The sequence below is a fragment of the Leptonychotes weddellii genome, chromosome 11 (assembly GCF_054177405.1).
Source record: "Leptonychotes weddellii isolate Sample4059 chromosome 11, ASM5417740v2, whole genome shotgun sequence".
In the NCBI taxonomy this organism is placed as follows: domain Eukaryota; kingdom Metazoa; phylum Chordata; class Mammalia; order Carnivora; family Phocidae; genus Leptonychotes; species Leptonychotes weddellii.
Genome location: NC_138379.1, coordinates 71046689 through 71057994, shown reverse-complemented (window position 1 = coordinate 71057994; position 11306 = coordinate 71046689).

Genomic DNA, 11306 nt, shown 5'->3' with positions numbered 1-11306 from the left:
CTTCTAGCCCTCTCTCTCTCTCCACTCCCTCCGGGATTCCAATTATTCTGACATTGGAACGCCTCATGGTGTCACTTATTTTTCTGATTCTATTTTCATGGATTCTGAGTTGTTTTTCCCTGGCCTCCTCTTTTCCCTTTTTATCTATTATACTGTCTTCCAGATCGCTTATTCTCTCTTCTGTCTCAGTTACCCTAGCTGTTAGATTATCTAGATTGGATTGGATCTCATTGATAGCATTTTTAAATTCTGCCAATTCCCCTTTTATTTCTGCCCTTAGAGACTCTATGTTGCCATTAATTGATTTCTCCATTGTAGCCATTGCCTTCACAATTGCTAGCCTGAATTCCATCTCTGACATCTTGGTTATATCTGCATCCATTGTAAATCTGCAGCATAAGTCATAATCCCTGAGTCTTTTCTGTTTTGGGGGGTCCTCCTCCTAGTCATTCTGTTGATGGGTGTTTGAGGGAATGTATAGAGTCCAAATTATTGACTAGAACCCAAGCAAGATGCACCTGTTTTCTTGGGACCTTAGGGTTGCTGGCCTCTTATTTTCCCAGCCTGTCTTCTGCGGGAGGGGCCTGACATGCTGTTACTCAGGCAACCCTGTTTGGGCTTAGTGCCCTGCGCCCCTGTGGCGGGGGATGGGCTCAGTGGGAATCAGTCTTTGGGGCTTTTGTTCTCTGGCGCCTTTCCCTGGTGGCTTTCCGCGTCTCTTCTGCGAGTCAGAGCAGAAGAGACCGTTTCCAACCCTCTGCCTCAGAGCAGAGAGACCTCAGTCTGTTCTTCAGTGAGCCCTCCAGGCCACACCGTCTCCGTTTCTGTCCGTGCTGCTATAAACTGCAGCGTCCTGGGTTGAGCGCCCCTCGGCAGCGCTCCCAGTCCTGCCTCCAGGTCGGGGCACGTCTCTGCTCTTTGTGCTTCTAAAACCGCCAGCCGCTCCCAGTTTGCTCGCACGCATGACTCCGCCGCTTGGGGTTCCCTCCCGGGGGTTGCAGTTCACTGGCGCGACCCAGCAAACCGGGTTTCCATCTCGGAGGCTGCAGTTCACGTGCGCAGGACCGTCGCTCCAGTTTCTGTCCAGGGGGGCTGCAGTTCGGGTGCGCACGACCCCTCCGGTCTGGTTTTCCACCCCGGGGGCTGCCCTAAAGCCCTTTCCCAACGCTACCGGTCTGCGAGTCTGTGCCCATCCGCAGTGTGCGAGGCTGTCACTCACCGGCGGTGCAGGATCCCCACGTCCATGCACCCTCCCGCCTCTGTTTATCCTCCAATATCTGCCCGCAGAATCACGGCTCTCTGCTTCGTACCTCAAAACCAACTGCCTGAGATATTCTGTTTGTAGAGATCCAGATCTTCTTACATCTCAGGCTGGTTTCGTGGGTGCTCAGAGAGGTCTGGTAGATATCCAGCTCAATTCCGGGGACCAGTTGAAATAGGGTCCCCTACTCCTCCGTCATCTTCCCCCCCCCAGCACAAGCAGTTCTAAGAAGGAAATTCATAGTGATAAATGCCTACATTAAGAAAAAAGAAGACCTCAAAAAAAAAAAAATCAACTTAACTTTACAACTTTAGGAACTAGAAAAAGAACAAACTAAGCTCAGCATTAGCATAAGGAAGGAAATAATAAAGATGGAAGTGGGGATAAAGTCATGGAGAACAGAAAAACATTAGAAAAGATCAAAGAAACTAAGAGCTGTAGTTTTTGAAAAGGTAAACAAAGTTGACAAACTTTTAACCAAACTGAAGATAAAAAAAGAGATGACACAAATAACTAAAAGCAGGACTGAAAAATGAGACATCACAACTGATGCCACAGAAATACAAAGATCATAAGAGATTATCATGAACAATTATACACCAGTAAATTGGATAATAAAAGAAATGGAGAAATTTCTAGAAACATACACCTCTCAAGACTGAGTTATGAAGAAATAGAAAATCTGAACAGGTGAATAACTAGGGAGATTGAATCAGTAAACAAAAACCTCTCAACAATGAAAAACCCAGGATCTGATGGTTTCTTTGGTGAATTCCACCAAACATTTAAATAATTAAATGCTATTATTCAAAGCTCTTGTTTCCTTGTTGATTTTCAAACTCTTCTAAAAACTTAAAGAGGAGGAATTATGAGGTCAATATTACCCTGATACCAAAAAGTTCTCAACTCTTCTAAAAACTTAAAGAGGAGGAATTATGAGGCCAATCATTCTCAAATTCTTCTAAAAACTTAAAGAGGAGGAATTATAAGGCCAATATAACCCTGATACCAAAGCCAGATAAGGATAATACAAGGAAAAAAAAAAACAAAAACAAACACTATAGACCAATATAGACCAAAAAAACAAAAACAAACAAACAAAAAGAACAAAACCACTATAGACCAAGGGAGATGCAAATACTCTCAATAAATTATGAGCAAACTGAATTAAACAGCACATTAAAAGGATCATACACCATGATTCAGTGGGATTTATCCCTGAAATGCAAGGATTGTTCAACATACACAAATCAATACACCACATACTAAAATGAAAGGTGAAAAATCATACAATCATCTCAATAGATGAAAAAAATTGACAAAATACAGCATGCTTTTATGATAAAAACTCTCACCAATTGGGTATAGAAGGAATGTACCTCAACATAATAAAAACCATATATAAAAAGCCCATAGCTAACCTCAGATTCAGTGGTCAAAGGTTGAAAGATTTTTCTCTAAGGTCAGGAATAAGACAAGGGCGCCCACTCTTATTCAACATAGTACTGGAAGTCCTAGAGAAAGCAATCAGGCAAGGAAATGAAATAAAATATATCCAAATCAGAAAGGAAGAAGTAAAATTGTCTTTGTTTGCAGATGATATGATCTTATATAGAGAAAATCCTACCAAAAAATCATCGAACAAATCCACAAATTCAGTAAAGTTGCAAGATAAAATATCAACATACAGAAATTAGTTTTTCTATGTAGTAACAATAAAATATCTGAAAAAAGGAATAAAGAAAATAATGCTACTCACAATAGCATAAAAACAATAAAATACTTAGGAATAAATTTAGTGAAGGAGTTGAAAATTCTATACACAGAAAACTCTAAGACTTTGATAAAGAATTTAAAGAAGACTCAAATAAATGGGAAGGTATCTTATGTTCATGGATTGGAGGAATGAATATTGTTAAAATAACTAGACTACCCAAAGCCATCTATAGATTCAATGAAATCCCTATGTAAATGTGGATGGAACTGGAAGGTATTATGCTGAGAGAAATAAGTCAATCAGAGAAAGTCAATTATCAGATGGTTTCACTCATATGTGGAATATAAGAAACAGGGCAGAGGACCATAGGGGAAGGGAGGGAAAACAGAATGGGAAGTCATCAGAGAGGGAGAAAAACCATGAGATACTCTTAACTATAGGAAACAAACTGAGGGTTGCTGGAGGGGAGGTGGGTGGGGGGATGGAGTAATTGGGTGATGGGCATTAAGAAGGGTATGTGATGGTTATGTGATGAGCACTGGGTGTTATACGCAACTGATAATTTATTGAACACTACACCTGAAATTAATGATGTACTATAAGTTGGCTAATTGAATTTAAATAAAAAAATTTTTAAAAATTCCAAAGCTATTTTTCACAGAAATACAAAAAGCAATCCTAATATTCCTATATTGTCACAAAAGACCCCAAATAGTGGAGATGTTTTGAGAAAGATAGATCTTTCTCAAGGCACTCTTGAGAAAGAACAAAGCTGGAGGCATCACACTTACTGATTTCAGACTGTAATACAAAGCTGTAGCAATCAAAATAATATGGTACTGGAATAAAATTAGAGACATAGATCACAGAACAGAATTGAGAGCCCAGAAATAAACCTATATATATATATTTATAAAATAATATTTGAAAAGTGAGCCAAAAAATATTCAGTGGGGAAAGGTAGTCACCTCAATAAATTGGATTATTGAATAATCACATGCAAAACAATGAAATTGGACCCATATCTTACAACACTTACAAAAATTAACTCAAAATGGATTAAAGACTTGAATGTAAGTCCTGAAACCATAAAACTCCTAGAAGAAAAAATATGGTACAAGCTCCTTCACATTGGTCTGGGCAACATTTTTTTGGATATGATATCAAAAGCATAACCAAGCAAAGCAAAAATAAACAAGTAGGACTTCATCCGGAAGTTAAAAACTTGCACAGCAAAAGAAACAATCAACCTGTAGGATGGGAGAAAAAATTGCAAACCATATATCTGGTAAGGGCTTACTACCCAAAATATATAAGAAACTCCTACATCTCAATAGCAAAAACAAACAAACAAAACCCCAGACAACTGGATTTAAAAAAGAAAACAGGCAGAGGAACTGAATAGACATTTTTTTTTCTGAAGAAGACATACAGATGGCCAAGAGGTATGTAAAAATGTGCTCAACATCACTCATCATCAGGGAAATCCAAATCAAAACCACTATGAAATATCTCATCACACCTGTTAGAATGGCTAGTATCAAAAAGAGAGAACAAGTGTTCACAAGGATACAAGGAAAAGAGAACCCTTTTGCACTGTGGGTGGGAATGTAAATTGGTGCAGCCACTATGGAAAACAGAACGGCAATTCCTCAAAAAATTATAGATAGAACTAATATATAATCCAGCAGTCCCACTTTTAGGTATATATCCAAAGAAATGAAATCTGGATCTGAAAGAAATATCTGAACTTCTATGTTCAGGGAAGGATTTTTTTTTTTACAATAGCCAAGACATGGAAACAACCCAAATGTCCATCTATGAACGAATGGATAAAGAAATTATATATCTAATTATCTCATAAATTCTTTATATATATGATATATATATGCTATTAATATCTTATAATTTCTTTAAATTATATATATAATGTGTTTTATATATAATGTGTTTTATATATAATGTATATATATATGTGTTATACATATATAATGTATATATAGCATATATATACATATATATACGCTGTTCAGCCATAACAAAGAAGATCCTACCCTTGTGACATCATGGATGGACGTTGAGGGCATTACACCAAATGATACAAGTCAGAGAAAAACAAATATTGCACAATATCACTCATATGTAGAATCTAACAAAGCTGAACTCATAGAAGTAGTAAAATGACGGTTCTCTGGGGCTGCAGGGATAGGTAAATGGGATATCAGTTAAAGAGTACAAACTTCTGGTTTATAAAATGAATAAGTTCTGGGGACCCAATGTATGGTGACTGTAACCAACTATACTGTATTATATACTTGGAAGGTGCTGAGAGAGTAGATCCTAAACGTTTTCACCACAAAAAATAAATGGTAATTATGTGAAGTGATGGAGGTGTTCGCTAACTCTACTGTGGTAATCATTTGGTTATATATAAGTGTATCATATTATCATATTGTGCACTTACATTTATACATGTAATTATGCCAGTTATATCTCAATAAAGCTGGGGGAGTTCCTTAAGGAAAGGAATGGGTTATATTAAACTCCAGTTTCCCTGTAGCCAGTGATTCCTGGCATGAGAGGTACTCAGTATATGTTCACTGAAAGTTCTCACTTCGACACTGATATCATATGAGAACTTTAAAACTCCTTTTTGGAACTTGAGGACGCCACAGAGAGTGGAAAGGTGAGTTCAGTAGATATTTGGAGTTGTTGCTGACGTTTCAGTTTATGAAAAGACTTTTTATAGTCTAATTATTTTCCTTATATTTCTGAATCATATTATCTTCTTTATGGGGCATCCTGGTCTTATGGGTAAACAAGGACCCTTTTAGAAATCAATGAACTGCCACCAATGAGAAGAAAAGTAGATTACACTTGGAACTGGGTAAGAAACTGGATAAGAAATAAACTCATTTACTCCCCATTATTTTTTGAGGACTTAATATATTCCTGACACAGTACTAGGTGCTGGGATAAAATGGTGAGCAAAACAAAAAATGGTTTTTGCTCCTGAGACATTTCCAGTCTAGTGGGTGAGAGAGGCAATAATGAAATTGTCACAGACACACACACACTGCACACACACACACATACACGATAAATGTGCTCTGTGCAAGGTGCCGTGAACACACGTAGCATGAGGAGCTATGTGGGAGTCCAGTAGGGTTTCCTGATGAGGATTTGACTTGAGGCAGGAAGGATAAGGGGCTACCTATGTGGGTTGGAGGAAGGAGGGGCGAAAGACACAGTAACCACAGACGCAAAAGCCTTAACATCGGAGGAAGGACTAGCATAACAGAGAAAACCTTCATCTCCTACTTTATGCTTCTTATATACATCATTTCAGTAGATTACTGTTTTTCTTTTCAGGTACAGTAACCTTCATACGTATAATTGAATGCAAACCAGTACACCTGCCATTCGTCTCACTCACACATTTATTTATACACAATAATATGCCAGTGAACTTTTTTTTAATATAAAGTTTCTCTGTGTGTAATAAGACTTAGACTATTCTCAATTCTGAATGTAGTACATCTGAATCACTGGGAGAGTCACCTATTAAATCGGAATCTCCAGGGAGAGGACCATAGAATGTGTATTCTAAGCAAGTTTCCCAGGTGAGCTCTCAAAATGAGAAAATTCAAAACCTCTAAAAGAAAACATCTTGTTCTCCCAATTGTTTTTACCTCCATAACTGGCACCATCACACTTGGCTCAAATCGAAAACCTAGGATTTATCTTTCATTTACTGTCCCTCACCACCCACATACAATCGCCCAGAAAATTCTATCATTTCCAGTGTATCTCACCCATGTCCGGTTCCCTCCAACTTTGCTACCACCTTCCTCCAAGCCACCATTACTGCTCCAGCTACTCTATCCTAATTCCCTACCTTCCACAATAGCTCCTCACTGGCCTCCCTGTTTCCAACATTCTTCACACAGTTGCTGGAGTGATATTCAAACACACACAGACACACACACAAAAAACATCATTTCACAACCCATTTCAGTTTTTAACTCATTTTAATTCAATTAAATCTTAACAACTCTCCCTTGGGATGTTTCTCTAACTCTGATTTTCTGATCCCTATGTTCAGACACAAGGAGGGCTCAAGGTCACCGGAAGTGAAGCCAGGATTTACCCAGGCGCTCTGACTCTGGAACTTGCAAGCTCAGTCTCTGAGCTATCCTACCTTTAATGAATACATTTTTATTCAATTCTAAGACACACATTTTTTCACTTAAAAATCTTTGAAACTGTAGATGTGTTTTGCGATCAGTGGCATATCACAGTTTAATTGGCATCATTTTTTTTCTTCTGTTACATAAAATAATGGCGTGTCTTAACAACTGATGGCTTAGTTGGTGAAATACAATGGTTGTTGAATGAATGCATGAGAGTAGGTCAGTGGCGCTGCCCTGTTCATCTCTGCTTTAGTCTTTGCATGCAGGGGAACAGTACATTCACAGCACATTGAATACTTTGGATAAAAATCAAAAGAAACCTATATAACTGTTCTTATTGCTATCAATTATTTATGGCTCCAATTAATTATATTTTAACTTATTTAACAACAAGAACTTAAGGGAAAATTACATTAGAGTAACCTACCCTTTAACATTTCGTAATGACTATTAATAAGTTAGACACTCACGTATTTCTCCCAAAGTGCTATTGTGAGATTTTTTAAAGTCATTAATTTCACCCCATTCTCCATTCTAGGTGGTTTGAACTAGACGGTCCTAATTTTAGTCACCATTATTCTTCTTCTCTGGGGGTAACATACTTCTAAACACAGCCCGATGTTTACTTGTGTGAGAGGGAAAAAAAATACACACCAGGTAGATGTACAATGGTTGCCTTTCTCCTTGTTTGCATGTATTTTATTCATTACTTTATGTGGATGACTTGGATTGGACATCTGGAGGCTTGAAGCATTATAATCAGTGAGTGAGGAATATCTGCCTACAGAAACATACACTGGTAATAGTATTAAAAGATAAAAATTTATACTCATCTGTTCTTTGCAATATACAAAGCACTTTCACATACTCTAGCTCCTTTAATTTATTTAAATCTCTCCATAACTATGTATGGAGAGATTTGGCCTTTCACACTCTGAATCTTCTTAATTGTGCCTCTGTCTGAATACTCTCTGGGCTCTGAAATGACTACTCTAGACAAATGCAAAGTCATGAATTAGCCAAGGAGATACTGGGTCAAGAGCCTCAGCAAATTCTGGAAGTGCTTTTCTGAGTGGTAATGAGCCTGCAACTCAATTATTCAAATGTTAGTAAGACCAGAGCTTACTAATATGGGTTCTGTGGCACCTGGCATACAAAGTTTGGGTTGCAGCAAATCAACAGGGCAGGCCTGGGCAGCAGGAACCCCTGACTCTGTGACATCTAACTCTGAACAGCTTTGTCCATTTATCCTGGTATGCTATGTGTGCAGACTTCCTAACAGATCGAACCTTCCATCTGGGCCCTGTTAATCCAACCAGGCTTCACTGCACCAGTATAGCAGTTGCCACTAATCGTCGTCTCCATGAGGAAGGTGCCACGAGCTGTGGCCGAAGCGCACAGCCCACTTGGCTTCAGGCTGGGGCCCTCCATCTCTCTGCAACATAGATGTTAAAACTTACTCACTATGCAGGTCTGGACATTGCCTCTTCCCTGGAGATTCCAGGCCAACCCAGGGGCTTAGAAAAGCATAGGGCTTTGGAAGAATTCTAGGAATAACCTGCTGATCCCTGGACAAGTAAAATTCAGAGTAAGAATGTACCACACAACCCTCATTCTGTCTGCTTCTTGCCTCTCAGTGACTCAAAAGGACTTTCACAGGCTCTCGCCTTTGCTAAGATGAATCTCCTAGGTGAGATTTCCAGGTGGGACGGATAGGAACACACACTGTGCGGTTAACCCAGCACTGTTGAGCAAGAGCAGGTGGCTAAAACCCATCTCGATACAATGTGGGTACTAGCCCTTTATGTTAAACGGGATTAGCAGCCCAGCCATTAAACAGAGCTGTAATGCCAGAGACTTTAAGGCCCTCCAAGAGCCCCCAGACTCTGGGAGTTTTTACCTTCCATTCAGTTTAAATCCAAGAGGCTTTCGCCCCACTGGCAGCTGCAGCATTACCACTGAGGCTTAGGGAGAAGCTGTTATGAAAAGCTGAGGTTGTTGCTAAGCAAAGGAAGTCTCATGGAGGCAACTGACAGAGTAAAAGCAGCACCTGGTTAAACTGAAATTGACATGAGAGCTCCTCTAGGCTTTAAGCTGCTTTTGTAGGGGTTAGAGTTCCATCCGCCCAATATTGAAAAGGCAATAAGCATAGAAAATCGCAGTTCCTCCAGACGTGCATTTTCCTAGCAGGGGGTACACAGTGAAAAATACGGCAAACCACGAAGGTGCATTTGGGTACTGGGGTGTGAGAGGGTCTCCACATTATCTTCAACGCCCAGGCACCACATGTCCTTTGTTGGAGACCGGGAGCTATGTGGAGGAGTAAGCTCCTGCACATTTGTCATCCTCTGCTGTCCTCACCCAGCGAGCGGAATCTGTGAGGAGAAATGGCTTCTCCTGGCCAGGAGGCCTTCAGAAATGCTTGGTCTGAAGGCAAGTCTCCTGACATCTAGTGTCTAGGTGGTTTTGAACCAGAGGAACCCAGAAGAATTGGTCAGCAGATCTTTGTTCCTTTGGGAGCTCTTCCCATGGGCTCAGTCTTGTGCTAGGTGTTTTGGGAGATTCAGGGGGATCTGCTCATGGCCTTACCCTCAAGGCAGCCTCCTTACGACAGCACGGAAGCCCACAATAGATTTATTTAAAAAGTTAGCAGAGTGTGAGGATATGTCAAAGGAGACGGGGGTAGGGGGTGGGGGTGGCAGGAGGGCCAGGTAAGCCGTGGAATAAGATTCAAGTTGGGGACAGGAAGAAGGTAAGGCCTTCCAGCCAGGAAACCACATGAGGGAATCTCCATGGTGGAAATGAACAGGGTAATGAGAGCTTTCGCTAGTGGACAGAGACTGTAAGAAATGGCTGAGCACTGCTCGGTTGTTGCCTCTCTACTGCACATCAGCACAGATCACAGGTAAAGGACACACAGACAAATGCACTCAGCTTACTGCTATAAAGCGTTGACTATAAACACCCAGGTAGAACCACTAGCCTTTGAGCTGGGTTGGCTCTCCGTGGCTCACGGTCCTGTTGCCTGTTACTTAAAGACTTATTACCTGAAGAATTGAAGGAGTTGCTTCCTGTTCTCATCCTTAGGCAGTACCTGATTCTCTTTTTCCTGCTAGAGTGGTAAATTCTAATGGAATAAAAAAATGGAATAAAAACTAACACAAAGGGGAAAGGGGAGATGTAGTCTAAGACCTGGTACTTTAACCAGAGCCCAGTGCCAGGGTAGAAACAAAGCCTTTACTGTTGGTATAGCAGGGCCATCAACAGATCAGGACAGACTCCAGCCCAATAGGAGTCGGCCCTGCTCTCCCAAGCCTTAAATGCTTAGCACTGAATATCTCCTTTTGCCTCTCCAAAACAGTCTTAGTTTTCCACCCTGTTCTGCACCCGGGGGGGCTGGCCCTGATTGCCAACCTCAACTAATCCCCTGTGATGTCTAGATACAGGCTGAATTTTGCTGGTGGGGGCCTTTCATTCCCTGGGTTTCTCGCTGCTGGCCTGAACTTGGCAGTGCTTACATTCTTCCATAAAGACCTCAATGCCCATCAGCTGGCTCTTGCCACAGTTATAGATCTAACCAAATTCCCATAGCCACTCCTTGTTATTGAACCTTCAGGCCAAGGAATAGAAGTGGGAGCTTCCCACTGTCGGTAGACCTGGGGTGTCTTACCATCCCTTGATAGATTTCTTAATCTCAAACACATCACCGTACTTGAGATTTCCATTCATCTTTTTTCAGCTGCACTTTTCATATGGCCCTTGCTCTAGCAAAACCTTTCAAGGATCCATAAGTTGATTATGGAGCAATACAGGAGGCTCTAGGGGACAGTGGCTGGGGTATCCAATAAGGACAGGGGTATTAGGGACTTATGGCAGGGGCTATGTACCAGCAAGTATTTCCATATTTTAGTAGCCACAGTAAACATACAGGTGGGTGCTGGGTACCTATCAGCCCCATTCAGACCATTAACTGCTTCTGTCTCATTTTTCAAATAAAGAAACCAAGACTCAGGAAGGTCAAATGAAATGGCCCATTATAATTTTCCTGTCTGCAAGGGGTTGGGGCTTCAGCTTACATTTCCTCTTTAGGATGGTGAATGCTACATTCTATATATAAAACCATGACATATAAAGG